At 38.9% G+C, this 17,341-nt stretch overlaps 1 protein-coding gene across 3 annotated transcripts in view; it reads left to right on the top strand.

The window, feature by feature from the left end:
* Window positions 1-17,341, top strand: part of WDR91 (WD repeat domain 91) — a 109,476-nt gene that overhangs the window by 57,075 nt on the left and 35,060 nt on the right. The gene's annotated exons all lie outside the window — the stretch shown is intronic.

Raw genomic sequence — 17,341 nt, 5'->3', positions numbered from 1 at the left:
AGGCTAGCCTTCCTGGAACAGTGTGTGTGTGTATATATATATATATATATATATATATATATATATATATATATATATATATATATATATATATATATATATATATATATATATATATATATATGTATGTGTACAAAAGAAAGTGTGTAAAAATACACACAACAAGGCGCTATTATAAATTACTATAAAATAGAATGTACACTGTACCCAGTGACGTCAGAGGCTGGTGAGGCAGTGGATAGGATATGCCTTCATTCTTTAGATATCCTTTGTTGAAGAAATAGCAATGCACATGGGTGAGCCAATCACATGAGGTATCTATGTGCAGCCACCAATCAGCAGCTACTGAGCATATTTAGATATGATTTTCAACAAAGGATATGAAAAGAATGAAGAAAATTAGATATTAGATGTAAATTGGAAAGTTATTTAAAATTGCTGCTCTTTCTAAATCATGAAAGAAAACATATGGGTTTCATGTCCCTTTAAATGGTTTCTTGGAAAACTGGTCAACTTAGTAAACATTTGATTTTAGTCTAAAGGATTGTAACAGAAACACTTGCCAGATAACACAATGCTAGCTCTGATTATGAGATATAGAAATCCATGCCCATTAACCCTTTGGCTGCTAAGCCATTTCCCACCTGGGTGCTAATATTTTATTTATTTTTATTTTTGAAAAAAAAAATTAAACTTTTTTATTTCTTTTTACAGACCCCCAAGACTTACACTGTTGGAAAGGTTAGACGATTACCTTTCCAACAATGGGTCTTGGGGTCTGTAGCTGCTTAGATTCCTGAGATACAGGCTTCTAAGTAGCATGCCCCCTGCTCCTATACTTAACATTGTTAAGTATAAATAAAGTTGCGTGGTGACGTCATCACGTAATTGCGCGTGACATCATCGCGCATCACGTGAAGCCCCGTCGATGCCTGTCACTCTACAGGCACGATCGCTGGGGTAGGATCAGTAAGGAGCCCCCAGATCTCCCTCAAGGTGGGAGAGTGCTCATGACGGCTCTGAGCCATCATTGGCACCAGAGTGAGAAACTCTGTGACGGCTCAGAGCCGTCATTAGCACCCAAAGGGTTAAAATATGTTTAAAACATACTTTTTACTTTAATGCTGCAAATTATGCTTATAGATTCTTTCATTATTCAGTAAATATAAAAATGTCTTGATCCAGTGGCGGCTGGTGAAATTTAAAGATGGTGGGGTGCTTGACCCCAGCCCTTTAAATAAAGCCACACTATCAGATGGCACTACCAATTCATTAATTAAATAAATAAAAGGTAGACAAACACAGAAAAGCACTCGGGGGGAGAGTGAGAGAGAGATTGGGGGAGAGACACACAGAGGGTGTGAGAGAAAGAGAGAGAGACACAATCACACACAGAGGGTGTGTGAGAGAGAAAGAGAGGGAGAGACACAATCACACACAGAGGGTGTGTGAGAGAGTGAGAGACACAATCACACACAGATAGAGAGAGAGAAAGAGAGAGAGAGAGAGAGACAATCAAACACAGAGGGTTAGAGAGACACATAAGGGATGAGAGAGTCAGAGGGGGAGAAAGAGAGACAGAGAGAGAAAGAGACCATGGGGGAGAACAACACATAAGAAGAGAGATGGATAGATAGAGACACACACACACACACACACACAAGGGTGGGGGGGGGGAGAGGGACCATTGCATTTTTAAGTAATAAAACAGCAGAGCTACAGAGAGTTCAGAAAGTAAAACTATACATTAGTACAGAGGCAAGCTGCTAAGTTATTGGGTGTAAAGGTTGAGGAAACAAAATACAAAAACGATCCTTTAACTGTTGTAAAACAGAAAAAAAAACACTAAACCACATTCATTAAATTATAATTTTCACTAACAGAATCCCTTTCAGTGAAATCTAAGGTTGCAGAACTTACTAAGATGTGGCTAAAACACTGCTCATTGACTGCATCTCTCTTCCTGATCTGCCTCTGTCTGTATTAAGGAAGTGACAGTGGAACATTCCACTGCACTTAGAGGGGAAATACAGAACTCTCTTTTTCACTTTAGCAAAAGCTGGCAGCTTCACAGGACAGCAACAAAATAAATGAAAGTTGTTTTTTTCCGTTTTTGTTTTGTTTTATATGATTTAACATCCAGCCCCAACCCTAAGTTCAGCTTACTAATGCCTCTCACTGGATTGGGTCAGCCCAAATAGGACTGCCTCAAATAAAGCACTTATGGGCCATGCAATGATCTTAACCACTTTCATCCAGTAGGTGGCGCAGCATGTTGTGTAATGGTGGGCAGACCTGCTTGTGCCTCTCCATTGCACAACATCTAGCTGTGAAAAAAAAAATGCTGGGGAAAAAAAAATTGCAATTTTTATTTTTTTTATTTTTTAAAGCCAATAAAAAATATATATATTTTTGCCCATATGAGAGGTGAAGCACTGCCTCACCTGCCTCTATTGACTGCACATCACTGACTGTACCATATAATTTGCCCCTTAATATACACTAAGAAATAGTGCAATTATAAACAATAGATCATAAAATATAAAAAGTCCATATGCAGGTATATTTGAGATCCAATCTGAAATGATGTACTTACGAAAATCAGTCCATATATCAATAGGATACTGAGGTGATTGTTAAACAAAGATCGGTCCTTAAATACAGGATAGTCCTGCTGCTTCTCCAAAAGGGTTAACTCCAAAGTTCCCAACAGAAATTACTACAAAATACAAAAGCGAGAGAAGCGCGGACTCAAGTGTAGCATTAAAAGTTTTAATAATGGGGGCGTGTCCGAATGGCGTACCTAACAAGTCGCATTTACTGTCAGCTCTGTAAGATCTCTCTTTAATCCGCCAATTTAGAGTCATTAACAGCAAATCTGGAAACAAACCATTATTGCCTAACATAAGGTGAACATAACTCAACTTTGTTTGCTGTATCTATGAAAACGGAGACACAGTTCGGAAGCTTAATACCTAAGGTGGCGGCCTATCTATAGGTTGCAACCCCCCCCCCGGCTCCTCCGGGTTACCAGTGCTGGCAGCGGGAGACTGCCTTACTGATCTTCTAAGCAATATTGCATAACATAACATATCGCTACAAAGCTCACAACATGAGTGATTTGTACTCTGCTAACTACCGGGTGACAGACTATTCTAACATGGAGACCGCCTGGGAGATGGAACTGGAACAGGAACTTAATCTGCGTTTCTCTAGGCTGGACAGTTTGCTTAACAAGATGTATCAAAACTCTTTTTACCAAGTTCCCACAGAGAATACTGGCCACAGGCATTCACATACCGATACATCAGACCAGTGCTTTGCAGCGCCCAAAACTAAAGATGGCGTCCAGAGGGGAGCAATAACAGAGGTGAGACCTTTTCCCCTAACTGCCCTATCAAAGCGACGGGGAGACCAAGCCATTACCAGCGCCCCTCGTGAGCCCGACCACCATCCCTATAGCAGAGAGAAGGCCTTGGCCGGCTTGCAGGCTGCGCTGAAGGACACCGGCACGGCTGGAAGCCAATCACATACCATATGGCTGCCATTTATGTCTGCACAGCTCCATCTTGCTCCCGGTGAACCAGCTGGGACTCCGCTTAACGAGAGGAAGGATCAGGGGATGAGTACAACTGAACGGCACCACAGTAACGCCCGATCATCATCCGCACCAGCACCATCAGGGTTGATTTCAATGTCAAAAAGCATTAACGGTGCACCAGCTGCCTCTTTAAGACTCTTTCCACGCAGCAAGCCAGGTGAAGGGAGAGGCTCTGAATCGGAGGCAAACGCCGCTGTTTTGGGAATGCACTATCGCGAAGCGCAGCTGCCATTAGCACCATGCGAGCATGGGACCGCTGCATCAAATAACATTATAGACGGCATATCAGCCGCAACTCCACAGAACTTTCGATTCGATACAGGCTGAAGAGAACTTTGGACTAAACATCACTAGTTAAATGCACTCCTAAAAACATAACACCCCGCAGATACAAGTCTGGTTTAATACATGTCTCATTTAGTTAATAATGTTCCACCATGTTAAGTTTACCTTGCATATTGTGCTTCAAAAGCTTCCCCACTATGGCTGCCTCCCTCAAACCCTGGTAAACTCATGAATAACGTTAGTGTTTGTAAACATTGTCCCTGAATCACCATATTTGGTAGCAACCCTCCTTCAATAATCGTGTTTGTATCCTCATATATATAGGTCCACATTATGGCTGTACTTGACGCATGGGTCGCAGTCAAGGGGCTATATTCCCATATATATATACATACTGGTGATAGTAGGGGATTGAATTTCTAGTCCCCAATACAGTATAGTTAAGCCCCCTCATTAAAGCGCACACATCAAACTACTTATACCCCTGGTAAACTATATAAGTTCCCACTTAGAAATCACACAAGTTTAATAGACTGCTGGGACTGTACAAGCACTGTTCTAGATAATAATGCTGTCCGCAGCTATGGCTCATCTCACCTCAAGTTGTTTCTGTTCTTAACCATTTTTTCTTTTATGTCACTGTTATGTTCACTCAGCTATGGCTTATCACATCTCAATTTGTTTTTGTTCTTAACCATACCTTTCTATGTTACTGTTTTGTTTATTATGGTTATTGATAATCCCTATTTATGGACATATATATCATCACAGGTCCAAGAGTGACCTCTTAAATTAGAAGGGATGAAAAAATGAGGACTCTCATTGTGTCAGTTATAAATCACCAAGCATGACTTGAATACTTGATGTATATGACAATTATGCTGTAATAATGTTTTCTTATATTCTCCTCAATAAAAAGAATTAAAAAAAAAAAAAAAAAAGTTTTAATACATATCACACATAAAGTTAAAAACTCACAAGATGCTTATAGCATGTGTACATATCATAGCCGTCTGCTATAGATGTCCCAATATTCAATGTCCCTCAGAGTTCGTATCCCGTAAATGAAAGGATCCAAAGTTTCCCTTGGTGTACGGAAGCTCGTTACTTACAAGCCGGCAACACCCGCTCTGCAGTCGCGGGGAGATGACGTCTTACGTACGTTGGAAAATCAGCTGGTCCGTAGATGATTAGGGGACCAAAAAGCAGTATACTTCAACGCGTTTCGTCCCGATCGACGGGACTTTGTCAAGAATACTGCAACAGCTCCTATAATGCCCTTATATACTGAGGTTTTGACACTCCCACATGATAAAAAGTATAAATATTCAATTGTGCGTATATAAAGGGCTCTAAGGGGATAATAAGTGTATAATATTTATAAATAAAAACACTATTATCTTATTAAATATAAAATTAAAAACAATTGTATATTATATAAATCCCTTCAAAATTCATATATTATATGTAACGTACGCCAATGTAATCATACTATATTAACTGCAATATTAAAACAAATACATATTACACATATTATACTTTCCCTGATTATTCTGTATCAGTTGTAATTCAATTCATAATATACATCGTACTTATTGAATCCTGCAAGTTTCCTTCATAATACAAACCTTATATAAACTCCAGAAAACACTAACAAACATATTATAATACAGTTAAAAATATCTTATTATGCAGTTAAAAATCTATCTTACATTTGATGGTAAGTAAAAATTCATAAAAACGCCTGAATGTCTAACTCTATATTTAACCCTTTTGGCTCGAGGCAGTCTAAGGTTTTTATCCAAAAGGTCTCCCTTTGTCTAAGCTTCAGTAGCCTGTTAGTATCCCATCTATCTTGTGCAACCCATTCTATAATTTTGATACTAAGATCTTTGGGATTTTTATTGTGGCAAATTTTAAAGTGATAGGACACACTGTGATTGTCAAAACCTGTTTCTATATTGTTTATATGTTCTCTAAGACGATACTTGATTTTTCTTTTGGTCCTTCCAACGTAAATCATGCCACATTTGCAGCTAAGTTGATATACTACATAGTTGGAGTGGCATGTGCACCTAAATTTGCACTTATATAAACGACTACCGTCAAAGGTAGTGTGATTAGTATCTATGAGGGGACACATCACGCATTCTGAGACTTTACAGGGATATAGGCCTACGTGTCCCCCACACCAATTAGTAAGAGTTCCATTATTTGTCTTATGTTTCAATTTCGTGGGTGCTATATAATTTTCTAAATCCTTATTTTTCTTGAATATAACTTCAGGTTTGTCCCCTAGCACGCTACCTAATATAGGATCAAGTTTTAAAACCTTCCAATGTTTATTAAGTATATTTTTGATTTGGTAATGTTGGTAATGTATTTATTGTATTTCTCCTAACGGGGCAGCTTTTATTTATTACCTTGTAATTTAATTATTATTATGGAAAACATTGTAGTAGATATGGCTAGTGAAACTGGTTCCACCTCTCAAGGTACACCTACATACACAGTTCCAACGAGATTTGGGAACAATACATTGCGCACATGTAGACAATGGTCATCTAATTTACTAGAAGGGGACACTAGCAATGACACATTCTGATCCTATTACATTATTTAGGGATTTAGAAAAATTGCTTCTTAAGGATGCCAAAGAGTGGCAAGATTTGGTACTCTTGGATAATTATATCCTCCATGACATCATACCCAGAGGTCTTAGAATTTTTAAATTTCCAGCGTTCAATTTGGACGAGGCGGAGTACCAATTAGAATGGGAACAGATACTACACACATGTTCTAAGGCACTTATTAAATTATTAATAAAATATAGAGAGTATAAATTGAATTCCCTAAAAACTGAAATTGATGAATTGGTAAATAAGATACGACCTTTTGAACACATCCAAAAGTGGAAGGATTTAAATAAAAATATTCAATTGAGGGTAGATTCCTTCCCCAGTGAATTAAAATGTAATAAGACTAAAAAATTACAGAGAGATTTGGAAGACTTCAAAACTGATCAAGTATACTCCTATAGAAAGAATGCATCATATAGAAGTAGAGGTAATTATGAGGTGGATAATGAGACCTCTTTTTATTCCAATTCCAATTTGAGTCAAACAAGGGTTCAATCTATAGGAACACATAGGAATATGTATCATAATAATAAACCCTTGGACAAACATACCAAAACCAATACCCAAGATATACATATACCAAGGGGGAATTGGGATCAAGAGCGCGGCCACATGAAAAACAAACATAAGGGCAATGGAAATATTGTAAACAGAGAGGAACATCATAATCAGGGGGTACAAACTAGAAACAAGAATAGGGAAGAAAATATCTGGTATGAGGTTCCCACACAAAATAGATTTTCTGAATTCAATAAACTTCCACAATCACCTAGGTGGCAGCAAGAAGGAGCTAAACCTAAAAATAAAAATAATTATAATAATGCCCATACACCGAGGACATTGAATAAACCCAATAATAAGAGTCAAGGTCACCAACAACATTTTTTAGGGATACCCCCCCTGGAGACAACAGGGGACAGGACAGAATCGAGGGCACCAACAGGACAGACCACAGATACCCCAGTATCACCACATAGAGTGGCAGAATACAGAGAGGGAGAGTGCTCTAACCAAACCCCCCAGTCAGAGGAATCCAAAAAGAACCATAGACGAAATTGACCAAGAGGAAATAGGGGAGGATATAAATCAAGGAAAAAGTAACAAAGAGTGATGGAACTAGAGGAGAACACTAAAATGATTTTTAATTTATCAGATAAGACTTTTTCCAAGTGTGAACTCCAATTACTCACCAAGGGTTTAAATTATGCACCTAATAGTACACCACATTTTTTTAATCTCTATATTGATGTTCAAAAATTTATCTGGAAAATGACCCTTAAAAGATATTTTTCAAAACTAGCTAGGCAGGACAATCTGGAAACCCAAGATACCATTACGAATGAAGATATTAATATCTTAGAGAATTTAGGGGAGTTTGATGAAATAGATAACCTTGAAGTGGATTTAAATTTATCTGGTCTTTCTATATACGAAGATAGTGATGACTTCACAGTTAAACATTGTAGCCTGAAGCGTAAATCCATCTTTTACCCCATCCATACCCAAACTGAATATATCAAAATATTCAATAGGTTAGTATGTCAGGATATCGAGACACTCTCCAAAAAAACTCCTTATAAATTACAAGCTGATAAGGATAATCTTTCTAGGGAGGAAAGGTTAGCTCTCCAATTACTTAGCACAGATAATGATATCATTTTTAGCACCGCCGACAAAGGTGGTGGTATAGTGGTACAAAACAGGAGGGATTATGTAGCAGAAGCACATTGTCTGCTAGGGGATACCAATACTTATATACCTTTAACTTTCAACCCCACTATTAAATTTAAGAAAGAATTGTTCACACTTTTAAATGAAGCTAAATATATAGGAATGTTAAATATGGATGAATTTAAATTTTTATATGAAGTGTCCCCTAAGATTGCTTGTTTTTATCATCTTCCCAAGGTCCACAAGGACCCTGTAAATCCACCAGGAAGACCGATTGTCTCTGGGATAGGCTCTTTATGTGACAATTTGTCAAAATATGTGGACTCCTTTTTAAAACCCATTGTGGTTTCCACTAGAGCCTATCTCAGAGACACAATCGATGTTATAAACAAAATGGAGGGTATTGATTGGCACAAAGATTATTTTTGGATAACCTGCGATGCAGCTGCTTTATATACTAGTATTCCCCATTCTAAAGGTATAGCAGCTACTAGGGATTTTCTAAAGAATGTACACATACCAGAATCGCAGAAAAAATTTATTGAAGATGCTATACTGTTTGTCCTTACTCATAATTATTTTTTATTTGAGGGAATTTTTTACCACCAAGTACAGGGTACTGCGATTGGCACTACCTTCGCTCCGTCTTACGCTAATTTATACATGTCCTCTTTTGAAAATAATTTTATTTGGAAAAATAACCCTTATTTTAACAACATAATAAAATATTTTAGATTTATAGATGACATTTTAATTATCTGGCAGGGTCCTAAAGATCAAATTGATGATTTTATATCCCATATCAATTGTAACAATTTTAATCTAAAATTTACATACGAAAGCTCCCCTGTATCTATTTCATTTTTAGATTTAGTCCTATATAGTGATACCTACACTAATAAGGTATGTGTAAAAAACTTCCACAAGCCCACTGATAGAAATGGTTTGTTGAATGCCAAGAGTGGTCACTACAAAGAGTGAATAAATAATGTGCCTCTAGGACAGTATCAGAGGATCAGACGGAACTGTACCTATATAGAAGATTTTAATAAGGAAGCAGATTATCTAACCAAAACATTTTTAGAGAAAGGATATGACATCAAATTATTAGATGAGGCTAGAACTAAAGTTATAAATATGGATAGATCGCAGCTTATTGGTAATAAAGTAGAGAATAAGAATACAAATAAAAATAAAAAGTTTAAGAACCCAGATCAAGGGAATGTCAAATTCATCACTAAATATAATAGCCAACATTACCAAATCAAAAATATACTTAATAAACATTGGAAGGTTTTAAAACTTGATCCTATATTAGGTAGCGTGCTAGGGGACAAACCTGAAGTTATATTCAAGAAAAATAAGGATTTAGAAAATTATATAGCACCCACGAAATTGAAACATAAGACAAATAATAGTAAATTATATATATATATATATATATATATATATATATATATATATATATATATATATATACACACCCAATTTATAGGGTATATATAGTACAATAATATATAAAATAGGGGCGCTATCTATATATGCCAAATAACTAGATACACAAAGATAATAATGATAACCACAGTTCTTAGTATATTAATTAGTTATTAACAGAAAGTAGTATCACATTTGTATAAGTATACAAGCATATATGTAAATGGTTACAGAAAAAAGAACCTGTATAGATGATATCACAATAAACAGATCAGAGTCCAAAAAATTCTATCAGAGTCCCCAATGATTATGGGGGTGTATAAGGCAGCTCTCCTCGATGTATAAGGCCGTCCACAACGAATTAATCTATAAAGAAACAGAGAAGGCGCCACATAGCATAATTCCGTATGGTATACCAAATTATAAATTGCAGCTCAAATGCACTCACGTGTTGGAAAGCACCAAGATGTGGTGCTGACTGGGCAGACCGGAACCTCAGAGTTGTCCGGTAAACTCTCCTCTCAGGCTAAAGCTCCCAGCAGCCAAGATAGTAGTCACCAGCAAAGTTAAGGTGTGTGGATGTCAGGAAGGCACTATAACTCCTCCGGCAGTTGGAGGGTTACTCCAAACAGGGATATCCAAATAAAAAGCGAAGTAGCAAGTATGTATCAATAAAAGTGTTTATTTTAACACATTAAAAACACAGCTACGCGTTTCTCAGTATCATGTACTGTTTCCTCAGGCTGAGGAAACAGTACATGATACTGAGAAACGCGTAGCTGTGTTTTTAATGTGTTAAAATAAACACTTTTATTGATACATACTTGCTACTTCGCTTTTTATTTGAATATCCCTGTTTGGAGTAACCCTCCAACTGCCGGAGGAGTTATAGTGCCTTCCTGACATCCACACACCTTAACTTTGCTGGTGACTACTATCTTGGCTGCTGGGAGCTTTAGCCTGAGAGGAGAGTTTACCGGACAACTCTGAGGTTCCGGTCTGCCCAGTCAGCACCACATCTTGGTGCTTTCCAACACGTGAGTGCATTTGAGCTGCAATTTATAATTTGGTATACCATACGGAATTATGCTATGTGGCGCCTTCTCTGTTTCTTTATAAGACAAATAATGGAACTCTTACTAATTGGTGTGGGGGACACGTAGGCCTATATCCCTGTAAAGTCTCAGAATGCGTGATGTGTCCCCTCATAGATACTAATCACGCTACCTTTACCAATTTTGATTTATATAAGTGCAAATTTAGGTGCACATGCCACACCAACTATGTAGTATATCAACTTAGCTGCAAATGTGGCATGATTTACGTTGGAAGGACCAAAAGAAAAATCAAGTATCGTCTTAGAGAACATATAAACAATATAGAAACAGGTTTTGACAATCACAGTGTGTCCTATCACTTTAAAATTTGCCACAATAAAAATCCCAAAGATCTTAGTATCAAAATTATAGAATGGGTTGCACAAGATAGATGGGATACTAACAGGCTACTGAAGCTTAGACAAAGGGAGACCTTTTATATACGCACAATTGAATATTTATACTTTTTATCATGTGGGAGTGTCAAAACCCCAGTATATAAGGGCATTATAGGAGCTGTTGCAGTATTCTTGACAAAGTCTCGTCGATCGTGAGGAAACGCGTTGAAGTATACTGCTTTTTGGTCCCCTGGAGGATCCGTAACTCTTCTAATCATCTACGGACCAGTTGATTTTCCAACGTACGTAAGACGTCATCTCCCCGCGGGTGTTGCCGGCTTGTAAGTAACGAGCTTCCGTACACCAAGGGAAACTTTGGATCCTTTCATTTATACGGACTCTGAGGGACATTGAATATTGGGACATCTATAGCAGACGGCTATGATATGTATACATGCTATAAGCATCTTGTGAGTTTTTAACTTTATGTGTGATATGTATTATTGAAACTTTTAATGCTACATTTGAATCCGCGCTTCTCTCGATTTTGTAGTAATATATATGTGTATATGTGTGTGTGTGTGTGTGTGTGTGTGTATATATATATATATATATATATATATATATATATATATATATATATATATATATATATATAATTTTCTTTCCAATGACACAATGAGTCCACGGATCATCATTAATTACTTTTGGGAATATCAGGAGACGGCAAAGAGCACCACAGCAAAGCTGTTAAATATCACCTCCCTTCTATCCCACCCCAGTCATTCTCTTTGCCTACGTTAGAGCAAGGAAGTGGTAAAGTTAGGTGTTAGTAAAAGATTCTTTAATCAAGAGTTTATTATTTTTTAAGTAGTACAATATAGTGCTGCTTTGTTCTGGGGTGTAGCCGTAGTCCATATCAGTCTCTTTAGTAGAGCAGTGGTGGCTTTAGATCAATGGGAACTTGTGGGACATAATTCTCACTGCACCTCCCATATATTTATGCTGCCCTAATCCTGAATGCCTGAGTAAGATTACTCAGTCTTTATCTCTTTTTCCACAGGTCCATGTGAGGGAGAGGACCTCTCAAACCTAGTGAGCTGCCTTGCTGCCTGGCAGATTTAAAGTAAGTGCTGACTTAATTTTTTCTGGGACTAGTAAAGAAAAAGTTTGGGCACTTTATTCATTATGGAAAAAATATGGCATTTTATTATTTTCCTGGAATGATACAGTAAACCTAATGTACTTAAGGGGATTATGTAAGGCAGCATTTGCAGGCACTGGGGACTTGAGGCTCAATGTTGGTGATACTCTGTTAGTTATTTATTACGGAGCTTCACATAAAATGTCGACTGACACGTTAATTTTGACACGATGGGCGGGGCTTGTGTGGCGGTAGAATTATCTGTTGCACACATTTTCTCTCAATTACGATATATGAATGAGAGAAATCTGGCTACTTGCCATTTTTAGTTAAAACGGATTAAAGATAGTTTAACATTATTTATAACGGCTCTGTTTTGGTTCCGGTTTTCATATACATTATCTCCAGCAATCCAACAAGGTTGACAACTCAGCAGATCTAAGCTGAGGTGTAGAAGCTGTTTGAAGTGTGTTGAATCTTTATTTTGCAGTAAAAAATAAAGCAATTACGTTTTGTCAGTTCAAAAATAAAACGGTTACTTTTTTTTGCAGTAAATCAAAAATAAAGCAGTTACTGTTTAAAATTTAAAGAGACAGTAACGTTTTTTTTCTGTATACAATTTTAGTAAAATTTGATATGTTTTTATTTTATTTCTGTAAAGAGGGATCAAGACTCTGTTATAGATTACAGATATCCTTTTTGTTGATTATATAGTCCACCAGTCCTTTTTCTGTTGCACATGTGTTGAGAGAACACAAAATTTTAGCTTTTTGAGCCAATATTGTTTAAGAGTTTTTGACAATGTTCAAAATATGCCGCAGTTTTTCTCCTCGGGTGTCCCAATTTTTTTATTAATAATACAGTGCCATGCTTTTCCTCCCAATTCCCTTGCTACAGGGAAAGCGCCAGAGGAAATGTAAAAAATCTGTGTGTATGGTTTCTGTCACGACTGTATCTATTCCGAACTTTACCTCTCATAAGTTTGAAGAAGAGGATATTTCGGGTATCACCTGAGGGTAAGATCTCCGATTCAGACAGTGTAATTCCTTCCTCTGATGCTGAAGTTGTATCCTTCAGATTTAAGCTAGAGCACCTCCGCTTACTACTTAAGGAGGTTTTAGCTACCCTGGACGACTCCGATACTACTTTCGTAGTCAATCCTAAACAAGTATTTTGCTGAGCCCTCCATGGTGGAAGTATTTCCTGTACCAGATACGGCTACAGAGATTATTGCTAAGGAATGGGAAGAGACCTTTTTCTCAATCCCCTATATTTAAAAGAGGTTTCCTATAACAGACTCTATCAAGGAGTCTTGGCAGATGGTACCCAAGGTTGAAGGGTCAATTTCCACGCTAGCCAAGAAAGCTACTATTCCCATAGAGGATAGTTGTTCCTTTAAGGATCCTATGGATTTACAATGGCTTCCTGCGATTTCTATTGCTGCTGTCACTAGTGCGACAGCATACTGGTTTGATGCATTGTCTGATTCTATTCGGACAGACACTCCCCTCGGAAAAAATCCAAGATAGGATAAAGGCCTTTAAGTTGGCCAACTCCTTTATTACAGACGATTCCCTTCAGGTTATTAAGCTGGGAGCTAAGATTTCAGGCTTTACCATATTGGCTCGCGGAACTTTATGGTTAAAATCTTGGTCTGCGGATGTGTCATCTAAGTCTAAACTTTTGGTGATTCCTTACAAGGGAAGGACCTTGTTTGGGCCTGGTTTGACGGAGATATTTTCTGATATTACAGGAGATAAGGAACATTTCCTCCCTCAGGATAAAGAAATAATAAAAAAAAAAGGATGTCAGAGTAATTTTCGTTCCTTTTCGGAATTTCAAGGGAAATCCTTCCACTCCCTCCTCCAAGCAGGAGCAGTCCAAATGTTCCTGGAGACCCAATCAGTCTAGGAACTAGGGAAAGCAATCCAAGAAGCCGGCTGTTGGGCCAAAGATAGCATGAAGGGCCTGCCCCCGATCCGGGAACGGATCTTGTGGGGGGGCAGGTTTTCCTTCTTCACTCAGTCTTGCGTTCAAGATCCCTGGGCAGTGGACATTGTGTCCCAGGGATACAAACTATAGTTCAAGACCTTTCCTCCCATGGACAGGTTTCTGCTTTCAAGATTATCTGTAGACCAGACAAAAAGAGAAGCGTTCTTACACTGTGTACGGGACCTCTCTGACCTGGGAGTGATTGTTCCTGTTCCAATGCAGGAACAAGGTCTGGGATTCTATTCCAATCTGTTCATGGTTCCCAGGAAGGAGGGAACCTTCAGACCAATTTTAGATCTCAAAAATCTAAACAAGTTTCTCAGAGTGCCGTCCTTCAAGATAGAAACTATTCGTTCCATACTTTCTCTGGTCCAAGAGGGCCAATTTATGACCAGAGTGGATTTAAAGGATGCATACCTGCATGTTCCCATCCACAGGGACCTTCACAAGTTTCTAAGGTTTGCATTTCTAGACAAACACTTCCAGTTTGTGGCTCTTCCATTCGGTCTTGTCACAGCTCCCAGAATTTTCTCAAAGGTTCTGGGATCCCTGCTGGCGGTGCTCAGATTGCGGGCAATTGCAGTGGCACCTTATCTGGACGATATTCTAGTTCAGGCGCCTTACTTTCAACATGCAAGATCACATGCAGAAATGTTATCTTTCCTGCTGTCTCTCGGATGGATTCCAACTACAAGGGTAGTTTTCTTGAGAACCCTAATAAACTCCTCATCAATGAAATTTTTTCTGACAGAAGTCAGGAAATCAAAGATTTCGATTCTTGCCTAGCACTTCAGTCCTCTCCTTGGCCATCAGTGGCTTAGTGCATGGAGGTAATTGGGCTGATGGTAGCGGCAATGGACATCATCCCGTTTGCCCGTTTCCACCTTAGACTTCTGCAGTTAATCATGCTCAGGCAGTGGATCGGAGATTATGCGTATCTGTCTCCGCGATTACAGGTGGAGCAGGAGACAAGGGATCTCTACTTTGGTGGTTGTCTCAGGCTCATCTCTCCCAGGGAACCTGCTTTTGCAGATCTTCCTGGGTGATTGTGACAACAGATTCCAGCCTCCTGGGATGGGGAGCAGTTTGGGGCTCTCTAAAGGCTCAGGGAACATGGACTCAGTCGGAGTCTGTTTTACCCATAAACATTCTGGAATTGAGAGCAGTCTTCAATGCTCGCCTGGCCTGGCCTCAGTTAGCTTAGGCCCGGTTCATCAGGTTCCAGTCGGATAAGATAACCTTAGTGACTTACATCACCCGTCAGGGAGGAACTCGGAGTTCCTTGGCCATGACAGAGGTAGCCCAGATCTTTCAGTGGGGGGAGACCCACAATTGCTGTCTGTTGGCAATCCACATTCCAGGAGTGGACATCTGGGAGGCGGACTTCCTAAACAGGCAGACCTTTCAACCGGGGGAGTGGGAACTCCATCCGGGAGTGTTTTCCAGCCTGATTCTCAAATGGGGTCAGTCGGAATTGGATCTCATGGCTTCTTGGCAGAATGCCAAGCTTCCGTGGTACGGGTCGAGGTCAAGGAACCCTCAGACTGTACTGATAGACGCTCTGACGGTACCTTAGAATTTCAGTCTCGCATACCTATTTCCTCCGTTTGCTCTTCTACCTCGAGTCATTGCTCGAATCAAGCAGGAGAGGGCGTTGGTGATCCTCCTTACACCGGCGTGGCCTTGCAGGATTTGGTATGCAGACCTGGTGGACATGTCATCTCTTCCACCTTGGAGACCTCCTTTAAGGAAGGACCTTCTACTTCAAGGACCCTTCTTTCATCCAAATCTAGTTTCTCTGAAGCTGACTGCTTCAAGATTGAACGCTTAATTTTATCCAAGCGTGGATTTTCGGAATCGGTCATTGAGACCATGATTCAGGCTCGTAAATTTGTGACTAGGAAGATTTACCATAAGATATGGCGTAAATATCTATATTGGTGTGAATCCAAGGGCTACTCTTTGAGTAGAGTTCGGATTCCTAGAATTCTGTCCTTTCTCCAAGAAGATTTGGAGAAGGGATTACCGGCAAGTTCCCTAAAAGTTCAAATATCTGCTGTGTCTATTTTGTTACATAAACGTCTGGCGGACTTCCCAGACCTACAATCGTTTTGTCAGGCCCTAATCAGGATTAGGCCTGTATTCAAACCAGTTACTCCTCCTGGGAGTCTTAATTTAGTTCTTAAAGTTGTTCAAGGGGCTCCGTTTGAGCCGATGCATTCCTTAGATATTAAGTTATCTTGGAAAGTTTTGTTTCTTGTCGCTATTTCATCTGCTCGTAGAGTTTCAGAGATCTGGGTATTACAGTATGAGTCTCCTTACCTTATTTTTTAATTGGATAGGGTGGTTTTACGTACTAAATTAGGGTTTCTCCCTAAAGTAGTTTCTGACCGGAACATTAATCAGGAGATTGTTGTTCCTTCCTTGTGTCCTAATCCTTCTTCTCAGGAGGAACGTCTTCTACACAATCTGGACGTGGTACGTGCACTAAAATTATATTTACAGGCAACTAAGGATTTTCTTCAGTCTTCTGTTTAACGTAAGGGACAGAAAGCTACGGCTACTTCTCTTTCTTTGTGGCTGAAGAGTATCATTTGCTTTACCTATGAAACTGCTGGACAGCAGCCTCCCGAGGGGGTAACGGCTCTTTCTACGAGGGTTGTTTCCTCTTCCTGGGCATTAAAGATGAAGCCTTTATAGAACAGTTTTGCAAGGCTGCAACTTGGTCCTCTCTTCACTCTTTTTCAAACTTCTATAAATTTGACTTTTTAGCCTCAGCTGAGGTTGCTTTTGGGAGAAAGATTCTTCAAGCAGTGGTGCCTTCCGTTTAGGTTTCCTGTCTTGTCTCTCCCTTATCTGTGTACTCTGGCTTGGGTATTGATTCCCAACAGTAATTTATGATGATCTATGGACTCATCGTGTCATTAGAAAGAAAACTAAATTTATACTTATCTGATAAATGTATTTCTTTCTTGACACAATGAGTCCACGGCCCGCCCTGTTATTTAGACAGGTTTTTAGTATTTTATAAACTTCAGACTCCTCTGCACCTTGTTGCTTCCTTTCTCTCCTTTACTTCGGTCGAATGACTGGGGTGGGATAGAAGGGAGGTAATATTTAACAGCTTTGCTGTTGTGCTC

The sequence above is a fragment of the Bombina bombina genome, chromosome 6, assembly GCF_027579735.1.
Source record: "Bombina bombina isolate aBomBom1 chromosome 6, aBomBom1.pri, whole genome shotgun sequence".
NCBI classification, from domain to species: Eukaryota; Metazoa; Chordata; class Amphibia; order Anura; family Bombinatoridae; genus Bombina; species Bombina bombina.
This window is presented reverse-complemented; position numbering and strand designations above follow the sequence as displayed.